We start from the raw sequence: 18,618 nt of genomic DNA on the forward strand, positions 1-18,618 counted from the left end.
GACATTTTGGAAGTAGTTTCATTTGCAACTATTGAACTTTTGCATAAGTAATACATTACTAAAGCACCTTGCTAAATGTATAAAATATGTCTGCATCAGTGTTATCTTGTGTTTCCATACAATGTTACATCAGGCTGTTACACATCTATTGTCAGGTATTGTTGTGGTGCTGGAGGTTGCGTTCAAGAGGACAATGAAGTGCCGTGCTGCCGCCACCATCTGTTCTGGCACGTCATGACAGTGCCATGTTTTTAAAAAGCTCAGTTACCCCGTACACACTACACCACCCAACCGGCGTTTTCAGATTTAAACACTCTGGAGAGCGTTTTAGAAAAGCTCCGTTTTCGGGGGAAGAAAACGCTGTTTCAGTGTGGACGGAGGGTCAAAACGAGGAGAAAAAGCTTCAGTTATGAATTTATCCGGTCTACTATGGACGTAGCCTAACTCTGTCTTCCAAAATATTAACGTAAACACGAGGAATTCTGTAGATGCTGAAAATTCAAGCAACACACATCAAAGTTGCTGGTGAACACAGCAGGCCAGGCAGCATCTCTCGGAAGAGGTACAGTCGACGTTTCGGGCTGAGACCCTTCATCAGGACTAACTGAAGGAAGAGCTAGTTAGTCCTGACGAAGGGTCTCGGCCCGAAACGTCGACTGTACCTCTTCCTAGAGATGCTGCCTGGCCTGCTGTGTTCACCAGCAACTTTGATGTTTGTTCCAAAATACTAACTCTGTTTTAGTTTGTACAGGTGTTATCTGATCTGTACACTGTTGCAAATTTATATTTCTACTATTTAAATATTTTTCATGATTTTCATGAAGGTTGATTATCCAGGAGAACCAAACTAAAATGTTTGAGAGCAAGAATATGACTGAGTACCTGGTTGAGTCAATCTTCTCAGGAAAGGTGGGAGATCTATGATTAAAAGCTAACCAGGAAGTACTTTATTATAAATTGTACCAATTGGTACCGTGAACAATGACGGTGAATCATGAGGTGTTGGCGCAATAGAAAGTTACAATGCAAGAGCTAAGGTCAAAGTTATGCAGAGGCTGGTTGCGGATTTATTTGGAATTCATGGTTGGTAGCAGCATTAGTGACTACGCCTACGATTTCTATTGTTAATAGCAATCAGATTCTTGGATCAGTTTCAAGGTTTGCAGAGTCTATGAGCCATCATTGGCCAGTGACCACATATCCTCCAAATCTGTGATTATTTTACCATAATGGGAACAAATGCATAGTTCTCTTGTTTTAATTGCTAAGGTGTAAACTTGCCCTGTTGACACACAATTTCCTGCCTTTTGTGTATTTACTCTATACAATCAATACACTGAAACTATTGGCAGAGAACAATAAGTGTGACGTGCCGGCTTTGATAGTTTATTTTTTTAAATTATTTCACTGGAATTGCAAGAGCAATTTATATATTAGAAGGCTTTGGGTGTGATTAAGATGATCTCAGGGAGTCACTTGCAAAGCCAGTTTCTGAGTCGCAAGGAATTTTATGCAGTGAAGGATTCTCATCAAGGTATCATGTTACTTCTGCTTTTTCTTCTAAATCTGTGACTGAAATATCGTGGGAACAACTCCTCTGTTTCCAGCTAAATTTCTTTCCATTTCTTTCCACTACTTCAGCTAGATGATGACTCCAATGTGGGAAATTTTCTTGGCTTACTGAAACTACTGGCCATCTTTGACCCTGTCATAAAAGAACACCTCACTCATTTGGAAAGTCATCCTGGATCCACATTTTGTCTTTCACCGGGTGTCCAGAACAAATTCATCCACATGATGGCATCAATTGTTCGCCAGTGAGCAGATGTCAGAAGTAGTGAGGTATGTGGAAGTTGATTTTGAGAGGAGAACAGTCTGTGTTAGGGAGTCCTTCCTTGGTTTTATCCAGATAAGCCAGGAGGATGCTGAGAGCTTGGTTGAAGACATCTTGAAACAGCTAGAGAAGGACGAAATGGAGCTACAAGATTGTCGGTCACACTGCTATGACAACGCTGTTGTGATGGCTGGACACAGGAGTGGTGTTCATCAAAGAATAAGTGAGAAAAACAACCTGGCAGAGTTTATGATTTGCAACAATCATTCACTCAACTTGGTGGGTGTACATGCAGCCAAGCAGGATATAATGATGGTCACGTTTTTTGGAACCATTGAAGCTCTCTAAGTGTTTTTCTGTCATTCAACACAGCACTGGGAAAAACTCAAAAATACCGTGCCTGGGGTTGTTAAGTCGGAGTCCGAAACCAGGTGGAGTGCAAGGACAGAAGCAGTGAAGCCCGTCAACAAATACCTTGAGGAGATACTTCAAGCTCTCCAGGACATGATAGACAATGAAAACGAGACCAGTGAAACAAAAAGTGACGCAAGACAGCTGTACAACCGCATGTTGAGTTACGATTTTCTGATTTTGCTAGGATTTTGGAACAAAGTACTCATTCGCATTGACTGTATTCAAAAGAGGCTGCAGAATCCTAGCATAAACTTCCACGATGCTGCTCTGGAGTTGAAAGCCCTCCGAGATCATTTATATGATGAAAGAGAAGTGTTGGTCAGTGAGTCTCTCAAAGAAGGAGTCGGTCTCTGTCAAGAATGGAATATTGAAGTTGAAAGACGACAGAAACGAAAGAAACGAATGGCTGATGAGAACTCACGAGACGCTGGGTTAACAGCTAAGGAGGAAATGGAAAGAGTCACAAAGGGAACACTTGACTGTCTTCACAGAGAAATGGACGAAAGGTTCGCTCGTTTGCACGACACTGCCGCCAAGTTTGGGTTCCTTCTCGATGTCGAGGGACTGTGTTATGGCGCCGACAGTAACGACCTAAAGAAGAAGTGCAAAAATTTGGGTGAATTGTACAGCTCTGATGTTGATGGACAGCTGCTATATGAAGAAATTTTGGATTGCAGAATGTTGCTATCAAGGCGGGTCAACATAAAAGTATCAAGACCTGAAGAGCTTCTTGAATTTATTGTTCAGTATGGAGATGAGAGCGTCTTCCCCAATCTTTGCATTGCTATTTGGATAATGCTAACCAGTGCAGTTTCCATCGCCAGCTGTGAGAGATCATTCAGCAAGTTAAGACTAATACTTTCGTATTTGAGAGCCTCCATGGGTCAAGGCAGACTCTGTGATCTTGCTCTGCTGAGTGTAGAAAGAGAAGAAACCGAAAAAACTGACCTTGATCACATCATAGACCAACTTGCATCAGTGAAAGCAAGGAAGGTGCAGTTATAATTTTCATGTAGTGCCATAATTTGTTAATTAAAAGATTAATGAGCTTGACTTTTATTTTTGAGCTGATATTATTGTAAAGTTATCTAAAAGATGGGTGTCAGGTGTTTGGACAGGGGCGCAATTACAGTGCTTGCCGTAGGCGCTATTTTCCATAGATACGCACCTGCATGCTCCTGTTAGTTGTAGTTTAAGTCTTCTAGAATAATTGTGCTAGAGTATGTTGTGTATTTAATATTTCAATAATATTTGAGTAATCTTGTAAATATATTGTTTAATTAAGTATTCTTATTAATTTAAATAGATAGAGTCATAGAGTTATAGAAAAGTACAGCACAGAAGCAGGCCTAGTCTGTGCCGAATCATTTAAACTGCCTATTTTCATCATCCTGGACTGGGACCATAGCCCTCCATACCCCTATGTACCTACCCAAACTTCCCTTAAACATTGAAATTGAGCTCGCATGCACCACTTGTGCTGGCAGCTCATTCCACACTCTCATGATCCTCTGAGTGAAGAAGTTTCCCCTCATTCTGAAGGAGTTTTTCCTCATGTTCCCCTGAAATGTTACAACTTTCAGCCTTAACCCATGACTTCCCGTTGTAGTCCCACCCAACCTCAGTGGAAAAGGCCTGCTTGCATTTACCCTATTTATACCATAATTTTGTACACCTCTATCAAAAATGCTCTCAATCTTCTATGTTCCAAGTCCTAACCTACTTAATCTTTATTTCTCAGGCCCTCCAGACCTGGCAACATCTTTGTAAGTTCTCTCTTTCAACTTTATTTACATCTTTTCTGTAGGTGGGTGACCAAAACTGCACACAGTATTCCAAATTATGCCTCACCTTTATGGGTTATATGTAAAAATTGGTTAACTGCATACATCATCATGTTACCATGTGATACTTGTGTGCCTTGCTTAAAGTAAACTTGAAGTTACACGTGTATTTTTGGACTCCTGTGTCTTTCTTTGAATCAGTTTATTGTTTTGAAGTTACAAAGCATAACAGAATGCCTTGCTAAAGAAGCTGAACTGTTATAAAATACTCGCTTTGTTAGAGGACAAAATGTAATTCTTCGATATGATAAAGCTTTTTTAACACTAAATGAGTCAAGCTAGTCTTCGTCTAGAGTTAAAATATATGAAAAGTTTGGAAGTTTAGCCTTTAATGATGGATTTTCTCTCAGGACCTCTTAAGAGAGATTTGCTGTGCTGCCTAGATTACAGATCCACTCTTTCTGTGTCCATTTTGGATTTTAACTTGGTTCAATGTTAGAATTTTGCTTTTGGTTCACTGATATTCAGAGACCCATAGAAATTTTTGAAAAATGTTAAAAGATATTGCTTGCACACTCCATTAACACTAACGCAAAAGACAAAATGCAATCAAAATATTAGGTTTACTGAATATAAATCAAGTGGTGCTTTTCCTTGAGAACTTTTTTGTAGGATATACAATATACCTGGAAGTTCTTAGTATTTAATCATAGACTAATACAACACACACAAGGAAATAATTTGGCTCAACTTGTCTGTGCCAGCTCTCCTGATAAATTCAATCAATTGACTTCACTCCGTTGCTCCATCCTGTTGTCCTTGTATTTTTTACTTTCAGATTCTGCCACAACTCTGCCTCGGTGTCTGGGTACCTTTGCAGGTAGGCAGCTGGAAGACGACAGCAATCATGCATGTGAGAATGCACATTCCAGCCAATTAGGGTTTCTTGTAATTGTATTTAACTCCCTTCCTTTTGCTTCTGTTTTGTCAAATTTTGACCAAAGAACAGTGATGACAACATTTCCTGCTTACCTTAGTCCACATTCCAGGGAAGAAAACAAATGCTTTACATAGAAACCATTAAAGGAGTGGAATTAATTTTGTTTGAGTTACTACTTACGAGCTATGGTGACGGTGTGAGGTTAGAATTAGATTGAGACTTATTAGTTAGCAACCCTATTGGCCTAGTGTTTATTATTTTCCTTTGTTCTGTACAGTTCTAATTAAAACTGAACAAAATGTTTGAGGAGAGGGGCAGTATGAGTGTGAGGGCAGTTTGCTGTTCTCGGTGTCGGATGTGGGAGGCCCTGGAGCCTACAAGCCTCCCGGACGTCTACATCTGCGCCAAGTGCATCGAGATGCAGCTCCTTAGGGACCGCGTTACGGAACTGGAGCTGCAGCTCGATGACCTTCGTCTGGTCAGGGAGAGTGAGGAGGTGATAGAGAGGAGTTGCAGGCAGGTGGTCACGCCGGGGCCACGGGAGGCAGACAAGTGGGTCACGGTTAGGAGGGGGAAGGGGAAAGGTCAGGTAATAGGGAGTACCCTGGTGGCTGTGCCCCTTAACAACAGGTACTCCTGTTTGAGTACTGTTGGGGGGGACAGCTTACCCGGGGGAAGCGACAGTGGCCGTGCCTCCGGCACAGAGTCCGGCCCTGTAGCTCAGAAGGGTAGGGCAAGGAAGAGGAGGGCAGTTGTGATAGGGGACTCGATAGTAAGGGGGTCAGATAGGCAATTCTGTGGATGCAGTCCAGAGACCCGGATGGTAGTTTGCCTCCCTGGTGCCAGGGTCCGGGATATTTCTGATCGTGTCCAAGATATCCTGAAGTGGGAGGGTGAGGAGCCAGAGGTCGTGGTACATATAGGTACCAATGACATAGGTAGGAAAAGGGATGAGGTCCTGAAAGGAGAATATAGGGAGCTAGGAAGGGAGTTGAGAAAAAGGACCGCAAAGGTAGTAATCTCGGGATTACTGCCTGTGCCACGCGACAGTGAGAGTAGGAATGCGATGAGGTGGAGGATAAATGCGTGGCTGAGGGATTGGAGCAGGGGGCAGGGATTCAAGTTTTTGGATCATTGGGACCTCTTTTGGCGCAGGCGTGACCTGTACAAAAAGGACGGGTTGCACTTGAATCCTAGGGGGACCAATATCCTGGCAGGGAGATTAGCGGGGGCTACTGAGGTGACTTTAAACTAGAATGGTTGGGGGGTGGGAATCAAATTAAAGAGGCTAGGCGTGAGGAGGTTAGTTCACTACAGGGGGATGGGAACCAGTGCAGAGAGGCAGAGGGGTGTAAAGTGAGGGTAGAAACAAAAAGTACTATGGAGAAAAGTAAAAGTGGCAGGCTGACAAATCCAGGGCAAGCATTAAAAAGGGCCACTTTTCAGCATAATTGTATAAGGGCTAAGAGAGTTGTAAAAGAGCGCCTGAAGGCTTTGTGTGTCAATGCAAGGAGCATTCGTAATAAGGTGGATGAATTGAAAATGCAGATTGTTATTAATGATTATGATATAGTTGGGATCACAGAGACATGGCTCCAGGGTGACCAGGGATGGGAGCTCAACGTTCAGGGATATTCAATATTCAGGAGGGATAGACATGAAGGAAGGGGAGGTGGGGTGGCGTTGCTGGTTAAAGAAGAGATTAACGCAATAGAAAGGAAGGACATAAGCTGGGAAGATGTGGAATCGATATGGGTAGAGCTGCGTAACACTAAGGGGCAAAAGACGCTGGTGGGAGTTGTGTACAGGCCACCTAACAGTAGCAGTGAGGTCGGAGATGGTATTAAACAGGAAATTAGAAATGTGTGCAATAAAGGAACAGCAGTTATAATGGGTGACTTCAATCTACATGTAGATTGGGTGAACCAAATTGGTAAAGGTGCTGAGGAAGAGGATTTCTTGGAATGTATGTGGGATGGTTTTTTGAACCAACATGTCGAGGAACCGACTAGAGAGCAGGCTATTCTGGACTGGGTTTTGAGCAATGGGGAAGGGTTAATTAGCAATCTTGTCGTGAGAGGCCCCTTGGGTAAGAGTGACCATAATATGGTGGAATTCTTCATTAAGATGGAGAGTGACATAGTTAATTCAGAAACAAAGGTTCTGAACTTAAAGAGGGGTAACTTTGAAGGCATAAGACGTGAATTAGCTAAGATAGACTGGCAAATGACACTTAAAGGATTGATGGTGCATATGCAATGGCAAGCATTTAAAGTTTGCATGGATGAACTGCAACAAATGTTCATCCCAGTTTGGCAAAAGAATAAATCAAGGAAGGTAGTGCACCCGTGGCTGACAAGAGAAATTAGGGATAGTATCAATTCCAAAGAAGCAGCATACAAATTAGCCAGAGAAAGTGGCTCACTTGAGGACTGGGAGAAATTCAGAGTTCAGCAGAGGAGGACAAAGGGCTTAATTAGGAAGGGGAAAAAAGATTATGAGAGAAAACTGGCAGGGAACATAAAAACGGACTGTAAAAGCTTTTATAGATATGTAAAAAGAAAAAGACTGGTAAAGACAAACGTAGGTCCCCTGCAGGCAGAAACAGGTGAATTGATTATGGGGAGCAAGGACATGGCAGACCAATTGAATAATTACTTTGGTTCTGTCTTCACTAAGGAGGACATAAATAATCTTCCAGAAATAGTAGGGGACAGAGGGTCCAGTGAGATGGAGGAACTGAGCGAAATACATGTTAGTAGGGAAGTGGTGTTAGGTAAATTGAAGGGATTGAAGGCAGATAAATCCCCAGGGCTGGATGGTCTGCATCCCAGGGTGCTTAAGGAAGTAGCCCAAGAAATAGTGGATGCATTAGTGATAATTTTTCAAAACTCGTTAGATTCTGGACTAGTTCCTGAGGATTGGAGGGTGGCTAATGTAACTCCACTTTTTAAAAAAGGAGGGAGAGAGAAACCGGGGAATTATAGACCGGTTAGCCTAATGTCGGTGGTGGAGAAACTGCTGGAGTCAGTTATCAAGGATGTGATAACAGCACATTTGGAAAGCGGTGAAATGATCGGACAAAGTCAGCATGGATTTGTGAAAGGAAAATCATGTCTGATGAATCTCATAGAATTTTTTGAGGATGTAACTAGTAGAGTGGATAGGGGAGAACCAGTGGATGTGGTATATTTGGATTTTCAGAAGGCTTTTGACAAGGTCCCACACAGGAGATTAGTGTGCAAACTTAAAGCACACGGTATTGGGGGTAAGGTATTGGTGTGGGTGGAGAGTTGGTTAGCAGACAGGAAGCAAACAGTGGGAATAAACGGGACCTTTTCAGAATGGCAGGCGGTGACTAGTGGGGTACCGCAAGGCTCAGTGCTGGGACCCCAGTTGTTTACAATATATATTAATGACTTGGATGAGGGAATTAAATGCGGCATCTCCAAGTTTGCGGATGACACGAAGCTGGGTGGCAGTGTTAGCTGTGAGGAGGATGCTAAGAGGATGCAGGGTGACTTGGATAGGTTGGGTGAGTGGGCAAATTCATGGCAGATGCAATTTAATGTGGATAAATGTGAAGTTATCCACTTTGGTGGCAAAAATAGGAAAACAGATTATTATCTGAATGGTGGCCGATTAGGAAAAGGGGAGGTGCAACGAGACCTGGGTGTCATTATACACCAGTCATTGAAAGTGGGCATGCAGGTACAGCAGGCGGTGAAAAAGGCGAATGGTATGCTGGCATTTATAGCGAGAGGATTTGAGTACAGGAGCAGGGAGGTACTACTGCAGTTGTACAAGGCCTTGGTGAGACCACACCTGGAGTATTGTGTGCAGTTTTGGTCCCCTAATCTGAGGAAAGACATCCTTGCCATAGAGGGAGTACAGAGAAGGTTCACCAGATTGATTCCTGGGATGGCAGGACTTTCATATGAAGAAAGACTGGATGAACTGGGCTTGTACTCGTTGGAATTTAGAAGATTGAGGGGGGATCTGATTGAAACGTATAAGATCCTAAAGGGATTGGACAGGCTAGATGCAGGAAGATTGTTCCCGATGTTGGGGAAGTCCAGAACGAGGGGTCACAGTTTGAGGATAAAGAGGAAGCCTTTTAGGACCGAGATTAGGAAAAACTTCTTCACACAGAGAGTGGTGAATCTGTGGAATTCTCTGCCACAGGAAACAGTTGAGGCCAGTTCATTGGCTATATTTAAGAGGGAGTTAGATATGGCCCTTGTGGCTACGGGGGTCAGGGGGTATGGAGGGAAGGCTGGGGCGGGGTTCTGAGTTGGATGATCAGCCATGATCATAATAAATGGCGGCGCAGGCTCGAAGGGCCGAATGGCCTACTCCTGCACCTATTTTCTATGTTTCTATGTTTCTGAGTCCATGTAACTCCCATTTTACTTGGGTCATCATGCCAGATTCCCTTCTGAAATTTACGATTGACCTTGTTTCAGATACCCTTTTCAGTTGGTACTACCTAAATGACAACTCTGTTTAAATACACTTTCCCAATTTGGTTCTTTTGCAAGTTTACTTCCACCTGATGTCCCACACCACCAGGTTCAGGAACAGTTATCACCCTTCAACCATCAGGCTCCTGAACCAATGTGGGTATCTTTACTTACCCCAACACTGAACTGATTCCACAACCTAGGAATTCACTTTCAAGTGCTCTACAGTTCATGTTATCAGCATTATTTATTTATTGCACAGTTTTTCTTCGTTTGAACATTGGTTGTTTGTAAGTCAAGGTTGGATAGATTTTTACATAGCTGGAGAATTAAGGGTTATGGGGAAAAGGTGGAGATGAGTCTATTGTCAGATCGGCCATGATCTTATTGAATGGTGGAGTAGGCTCAATGGGCCAGGTAGCCTACTCCTGCTCCTATTTCTTATGTTCTTATGTTCTAAAATTTTATGGTAACCAATCACCACAAAGAATGAAGAGATGAGTGAAGGCAAAAGGTCAAAGCAAGTGGGTGTGAGGCAAAGTTGAGGCGAGGCTGAGGCAGATTCAAGGCGAATGGAGGCAAGGCAATGTTGAGTCAAGTCGAGGTAAGGCTGAATCGAGGCCCATCCACCTAAGTAGAGATTTGATCGACCTAAGCGCTGGGCCGATTTGGAAAGTTCGGGTACGGGCAGAAACGTGGCAGTGGGGTCCCGCGCAGAGCGTATCGAAGCAACAGGGCCTGAGTCCTAGTGTGAGCAATGACCCAATATTTGGCCGATTTAAACGCTGGATTCGATGGATTGAAAAGGCAGGGTGTCAGGACCAGAGGTGAGGGTTGGGTTGGTTCTTCTCGCTACCTCACAATGTTTACACAGCTCTTCACTGAACCGAAGCTGAAGATGTGACCTGCTCCGTCTGCTCTGGGTTTCATGTCTGTGAACCTACTTTCCTTCTATTTGCTTATTTTTATTGTTTGCACGATTTTTTTTCTCCTTGCAAATTGGATTTTGATGGTCTTCTTCTTTATGGGTTCTTTTGGGTTTCTTTGTTTTGTGGCTGTCCGTAAGGAGGCAAATCTCAAGGTTGTATAATGTACACAACCTTCGATAATAAATGTACTTTGTACTTTGAACTTTTATTGTGACTACCTGAAAGAAAATGAACCTCAGGGTAGTATATGGAGACATATACATACTTCAATATTAAATTTACTTTGAACTTTGAACTTGTCTCTTACTCTTCTGCCACTGTATGTACTTATTTACTCTATCAAAGGGCAAACTATCAGAACAGCCATTAGTCAACTATAAACAAAAGAAATTCTGCAGATGCTGGAAATTCAAGCAACACACACACAAAACACTGGAAGAACTCAGCAGGCCAGGCAGTATCTATGGAAAAGAGTACAGTCAACATTTCGGGCCAAGACTGTCTGTTTTATGTGCCAGGAAAACTTCTAATATTGCATCTTTATCTTTTTCTCTGTGAAGATCAATCAGCTGAAAATAAATGGTAAATCTGATATTCTTTATATGAATTTCTGAATAATTTTAATTGACAGACAGATGAGAGATTTACAAGATATACTGTTAAAAAGAACGACTGCATATCATTGTTAATTGGGCATAATGAATGAAACACAAAGGTTTACTTTCGAATTGAAAAAATAAACAAAGTGAATGAGGATACCTGAGGGCTCATTCAAAGTCATCCACAGTAGACCAAAAAGAAATGATCATGATGGCTTCTACATGATGAGTGTTCGATATAATGGAGATCCATTTAGTCTGATTTCATCTGTACTTTAAATAAACCAAAAATAAATACAATGTTAGCTTGGAGGACTGTAACAAGCTGATTCGGTATCAAATTAAGATAATAACACAATTGTTGTTGTTTTGTCGTTCTCTTCTGCACTTTGTGGTGCATCGGTTGGTAACCTTGTCGTTTCTTTAGCGTTTGTGTCTTTTTTATGAGGTCGAGTTGCTAGTTTGATGCTCAACCCAGCATGGATGGAAAGCACGTAAGGAGCACAAATCTATTTATAATTCCTTAACAATATTCAGCATAGCCATAAACTATCTGAATTCCCCAAACATTAGTACTTCTGTAAAATGCTTAAAACTTATTTTAAAGTGCAGCTTTATTTAATTCCTGGTGTACCGCCCATCAGTTTGATTATTCACTCAGCTGAGCTGGTGTCATCACTACTCATGGGTGCCACAGATCTAAGTCAGGAAGGGTGGTATCCCTGTTACTAAACTGCTATTCCTGTTGTAAAAGCCTACCAAAGCATTTTTGGCAGGCCCTGTCAAAGTCACTGAATCAAAGGAAATCAATGGGGTTACTTGTATCACTGGGCAAAAAATTCAGTCCTTAACGTTAATAAAGATAATTGCTTTTCAACCAAACCTCAATGCTTTTCATACAATCAATTGTTCCTGTCATTTTCCATCCACCTAGTGCATTTAACTAATAAAAAAAATTAGGCAAATTTTTTTTTGGATATTGGCTATTGTTGTCTTTTTTATTTTCCATCATTAAGACCTTCTGTGCAGTTCATTGAAGATATATTTGGTAATTGTACCTACATCAACAAAAGCCTTGTTTTCAAACATCCATGTGAAATTATGCAGGGTTCCAGGAGTTTTGAATTTTTATCTACCCTCTTCCCAACACAAGAATCTGGAATTCTAATGGTTAACCTGTGAGGCTTGAGTTTTCAGCCGACAACTTTTAATATCACGTGTGACAAGCAATGACAAAAATCATTCTATGTTATGCTTCCTGCTGTACTCCCAACCAACTAATGAGTTTAGTTTTATATCTGTCCTCTCCCAAATCAATTTTAATCCCCTTTCCATGATTGTGCATAATTGCATCGACATGTCAGAGCAAGGATGTCAATGTTAGATAAATCTCGGCACTGAGGTTTTCATCCTTGTGACAGATGTCACACATATCATCAGCACAAACTTAGTTAAGAGTGACAAAATTGTCCATCCACAAGGTCACAGGGGCAGGAGGGTCCAGATACTAATTTGAGCTTGTTGCCCTTTTTCCACTAATCTCAGCTGGTCTGCGTCATTATTATTCCTCAGTCTTTGAAGGATATTGACTTTGTCACATCATATCTGATGAGACCAAGAACTATTACCTCTGAATCAGAAGATCTTTGCTCTAAGTCCTATTCTACAAGGTGAAAATAAAAAAAAACAGAACACTAGATTCTGGAAATTAAAATGCTGCAAACACTCAGCAGGTCAGGCAGCATCTGTGGAGAGAGCAACAGAAGTGACATTTTATGTGATAAACAAAATGCTGGAAGAACTCAGGTGGTGTCTGTGGAAAGAGAAAGCAATTAATGTTTCAGGTCAGGGAAGGATCAGTCTGGTTGACTTTATCCACCATTTTCTGTTTTGTTTCCAATTCCATCATCTGCTGTTTTGCTTCCCGTTAACATTTAAGGTAATCACAGCCTCAAATGTCACTACTACAGATGATGCCTGGCTTGCTGAATATTTTAAAAGAATTTCTCCTCATAAACTTGACTATGATCTCGACTGATTTCCGAAGTACTGAAGGGCTGCACCCACTTTTGACACTGGTGTCTTTCCTGTGGGACAGGGGCAGTAAGACTATTTATTCTCTTAGGTGGATGTAACAAAAAATGTCCATGATTCTATTCTGAAGAACAAGAATTATCCTTTGTCTCTGAGGTAATACTTAACTCTCAGTCAAGGTTGTCTGGTTATGGATCAAAGAGAAAAAAGAAAATAGAAGGCTATATGGGAGAGAAGGGTTAGATTGATTGGTTCTTGATTAGTAATGGTGTCAAAAGATAAAGGAAAAGGCAGGAGAATTGGATTGAGAGGGATAATTAATCAACCATGATGAAATGATGAAGCATACTTGATGGGCCAAATGGCCTAATTCTTTTCTTATGTCTTATGGTATTATCTTGGAGTAGGCACATTATCATGGATTCAAGGACCTGTACTGTATTCTACTGTTCTATGTTCCATGTATTATGTATTGCTTTTCTTAATTTGTAGAAACTGACTGCTGTGATTTCTACAATTTAAGAGTCTGTGAGCCTTATGCATTTCATAGTTTATACCATTCCTGCAGCCAAATGAGGTGCTACTTAAATGCACACCTTACTTTTCTGGTGGCTAGTTCTGACTTACTTCATATTTGAAATTATTTGAGGAATTAAATAATACCACAACAAAAGAACATTTTCTGCAATAAAAATCAGCTGGGGGAGCTTTGCCAGGAAAGGTCCGTTTTAACATTAAACAGAGTCTGTTTTAATATCCTTCTCTCCTTATTTCTCATATTTTATATTCCATAGAAATGGTGCTATGTTTATCTTATCAGAGTACAGATGTTCAATTTCTACCATCAATTTTTTTTGGGGATTTCCTGAAATTGAGGAAGCTTCACTTAGGTCTGAAATTGCTTGTAGCCCTTGAAATGTTTTCCCATATTCTATATATAGCTTTCTACATTTTTGTCCTTTTCCTCACAGGGATATCCTTCTTAAGTGAAGATATCCGGACACCACCCCACCTCTCAATTCTTTGTTGTGCTCTTTCTTTCCTTCCTTTCACTTCATGGTCTTCAAATCTAAGCATGACCTGGTATAACCTTAACTTCTACATCATTCTCATCACTTTTCTGCCTTTCTGGACTATAGTCTATGCTGTATCCAGACGGTATCCTGTAAACGTGAGGTCTGGCAATTTACCACGATTGTCCAGCAATCTCCAGGAATTGAATATTCCTCTTCCAGAATACCACATCATAGCCCCAAGGGAGGGGTGGGGTGGAAAATAATATTTTATGCTTAATTTTTCATTATTTATGAATGTTTTCCTTTTTCTTCGTTGTAATGGTAGTTATAACAGTTCTGCTTGAATAGCTGAAGGGGGTTAGAAGGAAGAGGTGAATTGTTGAGGAAGCAACCAGGCACCATATAGTGCCTGCTTAAGAGGAAACATTCATGAGTCAGCAAATGATGCATGTTCCCTAGCAGTCACAGTCCAACTACAGATTAATATTCATCTTGCAAAAATTGATGCTTCTGAACAGATTTTTAAAAATTTTAATAATAAGAATTTCTTTGCTTCTTTTTCATGTATTCTGCTTTTTACTCTTTGCATCATGATCACCTGCACCCTCTGTCACTTCCCTGGATGCACAGCGTATCGCTCCGCGCCTCATGTTATCCTTCTCTAATCCCTATTAAATTGTCTTGCCGTCACCATCCACCAAAATCCGCTTTATTTAAAGGCGACACAAGAGACACAAACAATTTGCTGGAGGAACTCGGCAGTCAAGCAGCATCCATGGGAGGAAAGGAATTGTCAACAGTTCAGGTGGAATCCCTGCAGCAGGTCTTTTGAAGATTCCTTTTCTCCAGCAGATGCTTTTTGACCTGCTGAGTCCTTCTGGCAGATTGTGTGTTGCTCCACTCTATCTGAGCTACTGTGGGTCAGAGTTAAAACCTCCTCAACCTTGGGCTGCAATGTGTCTGACTTGTTGCAACCCATTCCACCCTGCTGGCCCCTAGTTTTTTTTAAAGGTTAAAATCAACACTTAGTTCTCCAGAAACTGAAACATTTCTTCCATTCCTCTGTGAATAATATTGCTTTAATTTCTCAATGTCACCATCAATTAATGACAGTTATCGATTAATCTTGACTCACTGAGACGTTGAGACTTGATCATTTATATTTTCTGCTTTTCTTGCTTATTACAGGAGTTATTCAGTACTTTGTACAAGAGCTATGCTGTAACTATTTTTTCTAGCAAACGATAAGATGGTTATTTAATATTTGACAGAATAGGTCAATAAAGTGCTTAAAAGGGTATATGAAATAGTCCTGATGAAGAGTCACGGCCTGAAACATCGACTGTTCACTCCTTTTCATAGATGCTGCCTAACCTGCTGAGTTCCTCCAGCTTTGGATTTTCAGCATTCTGCAGAATATCTTATGTTTATGAAACATTTTCCTTTATTGGCCAGGACAGAATATAAAGTTAGGAGATTATATTACATCATGCATGCCACACTAGTTATACAAGACAGGAGAGATCCAACTACACTAGAAAGAGTGTAGAGAAAGTTTATGAGGAGATTGGCAGGACTGGTAAATTTAAACTATGAGGAAAGATTGGGTAAGCTTGAGCTGTTTTCTTTGGAACAGAAGAGACTGAACTGAAACCTAATGAAGGAAACAAAATTATGAAAGATTTAGAAAAAGCAAGAAAGAATGAATAACAAGGAACTATTATTCTTGATGTGAGTCAAAAATGGGGGGGGGCATACATTTCAAACATTTGGTGTGTCAAATTGTAAGGATAACAAGGAAAAATCTTTTACCACAAGGATACGAGTAGTGTGGAAGTCATTGCCTGGAAGAATGATAAAGAAACATTTAACACACTGAAAAAAACACCCTGATGCATTACTGAAGAGTCTTAGTCTGCAGGTAGCTCTAATTATATTACAATAGGCTATAGACGATATTAGCTCTAATATTAGGTTGGGTAACTCTGATGGACCAAATGCCTTCCTTCTCTCAAAATTCATGAAACAATTAATTTTATCGTGCAATAAAACTTGTCAGATTGTAGTTAAACTTTTGTCACTTACGTATTATAATTTTAGCTGCTATGAAATGCTACAACCAGCATTATAATATACACTCAGATCTCCTGTACTGAATAGTGACGACTAAACATACGTTCATGGTTGCTGCTGTAGCTCATCCATTTCAAGGATGGACACTTTTTGTGTTTTTAGAGGAGCTCTTCTGCACATCACTGTTGTAACGTGTGGTTATCTGAGTTACTCTCAGTTTGAACAAATCTGATCATTCTCCTCTGAACTTCCTCTTTCACAAGGTATTTTCGCCAACAGAACTGCCTCTCAGTGGATAAACTCTAGTGACTATTGTGATGAAAATCCCAGTTTCCGGCATACTTGAGCCACAATCATTCCACGGTCAAAGTCACATTTCTTCCTGATTCTGATGTTTGGTGTGAACAACAACTGAACCTCTTGACCATGTTTGCATGCTGTTATGCAATGAATCGCAGCCACATGATTGGCTGATTAGATATTTGCATTAACAAACAGGTATACTGATGCACCTAATGAAGGGGTCACTGAGTGTATTCATCCAATAGCTGTGCTGAAGTACAAACCATGAAAAGGGATCACAATTATAGCTTGGAGGTTTGACAATATAGTTAAGTTTATCTCTAGGCTAAATTGGAAGATATCTGCCCTGCTGCATTCTTATGATCCAGACGTGTGTGACTCCCTGTCACATTGATTACTACAAGGGCTACTCTGTATTTATCCCACAACAACTATTAGTTGATGGCGTGGTAATTATAATTTAATATGATAATATAATTATGTTTAGAAATCACACTTTGATTTTATGGTGCTCATTCAGTCTAGCATAAAGATGCTGAAGCCTGGGTCACATCGGCCATAATCATACTGATTGCAAGGACAAACTAAAGTGCCTGGCTTACTCCAGCTCCTATTTTTATCTCCTTGTGGAAGTGGGATGGTTATGGTGAAGAATGTTTGTGTTCTGCTTATTGGCCTGTTTCCAGTCTGGTCATACAACATTAAAGGTACATATAGCTGTAACTTTAAAGGTCATTGGGAAGAAAAACTCCTATTGGATGTGTGCCAGCTGTGGCCGGCTCTTGTGGTAATTCTGTATTATGAGTTCCTTTATCTAAGAGAAAGATGCGATGCAGGAGAATCTTTGAGGGGAAGTGCTGCGTGGGATCACAGTTAGATGAGGAGGGAAATTTATGTCCACCACAGCCGAGGCACGTATTGATTGGATGAAGCAATGAAAAGAAAACATACCAAATACAACCAAAATTGTCTGAGGTATCGGCTCTATTTTTAATTCTTTCTTGGTAACTGTAAGGGATTTAAAATCTCCCTAATAATCGAGATCCCTGTTTTCGCACCTTCAATCTTACATAGGCTAAACTGATGCAAAAGTCAAGAGAACACAAAATAATGACTCGAATCTACAGCACGTTTTTTACCCTTACTTGCCCTTAACAAAACTGATGTCAATGTGAGGTCACAATATCAAAGGATTCATGAGTCATATTCTACTCAAAAGAAAGCTATTTTCTGAGGTCAATGATCCATACATGAGCGATTGCTGCGGGATTTCCTTGGGGTAGATGTTTTGCCCAAGCATTTACATCCTGTTCTTTCTGACTTTCCTTCCACTATAAGATCAGAAGGGGGATTGTATGCAGACATTTATACTGCATTTAGCTCCATTTTCAGTTTTCAACTCTGCTATGTGAGGCAACTTATGCCAGATGAAAGCAAGACAGTTAACATCAGACTTACTATGAATAATGCTGGGTCATTTGTACTTACGACCAAGAGCAAAGAAAAATCTGACATCTCCCCATGACCTTCCGACACTACCATCATGAATTGAGGACGAGGAGCCTCTTTCCGATGTGTGATCATAGAAAGTGCTTCCTTAATGAATAGTTGAGACAGTAAATCCAACATTTTACAATAGATTTATACTGTATAAGTTTGATAGAATATATGAGCAGGACAGACATAAACAGAAATGGAGTTAATAGCTGGCATGGAATCTGAATACCAATCATCCCTTTCATTATCTATGCAAATTTTAACTTCTTCAGTCAGTGTTGTGTGACATGTAAGTCACAACCTGTTCTCAGACCATTGCCAAAGCCATTATTAAGTTCAGATGATTTTATTGAAATTTTTCTGCTTTCTTAGATTGCTTAAAAAATACTTTTTGTTTATGCTATTGCAAGTTGCCAGAGGTTCTGCGATACGTTCTGAGCAAGCTGCTAAAGATTACCACAATGTGGGTTTTTTTTTCCGGAAGCTGTAGCTTGTTTGCATAATACCATGAACGGCAGATGGTGTTTGGAATGCTGTGATAAGGGATTTGGATGACGATGCAAGTTGATGGCGTAGTTTGCAATGCACAAGCACTTGATCTTGCCATTCATCTTCTGGAAAATTACCTTATGACGCATTGTTACACACGGAAACATTACGTCACAGGGCAGAGGGTCCACGTAATCCGTCAAGCTGCAACAGATTTGTTTTGGAAGAACTGAACAATTATTC

General features: G+C 40.7%; 1 long non-coding RNA gene across 1 annotated transcript; it reads right to left on the reverse strand.

The window, feature by feature from the left end:
• Positions 1-738: 738 nt before the first annotated feature.
• Positions 739-18,082, reverse strand: LOC140202226 (uncharacterized). The gene is made up of 3 exons (XR_011887042.1): positions 17,878-18,082; positions 11,124-11,236; positions 739-2,839 (listed from the first exon to the last, which is right to left on the reverse strand). It is a non-coding gene; the product is annotated as an uncharacterized lncRNA (long non-coding RNA).
• Positions 18,083-18,618: the final 536 nt, after the last annotated feature.

This window comes from Mobula birostris, chromosome 8 (assembly GCF_030028105.1).
Source record: "Mobula birostris isolate sMobBir1 chromosome 8, sMobBir1.hap1, whole genome shotgun sequence".
NCBI lineage: Eukaryota > Metazoa > Chordata > Chondrichthyes > Myliobatiformes > Myliobatidae > Mobula > Mobula birostris.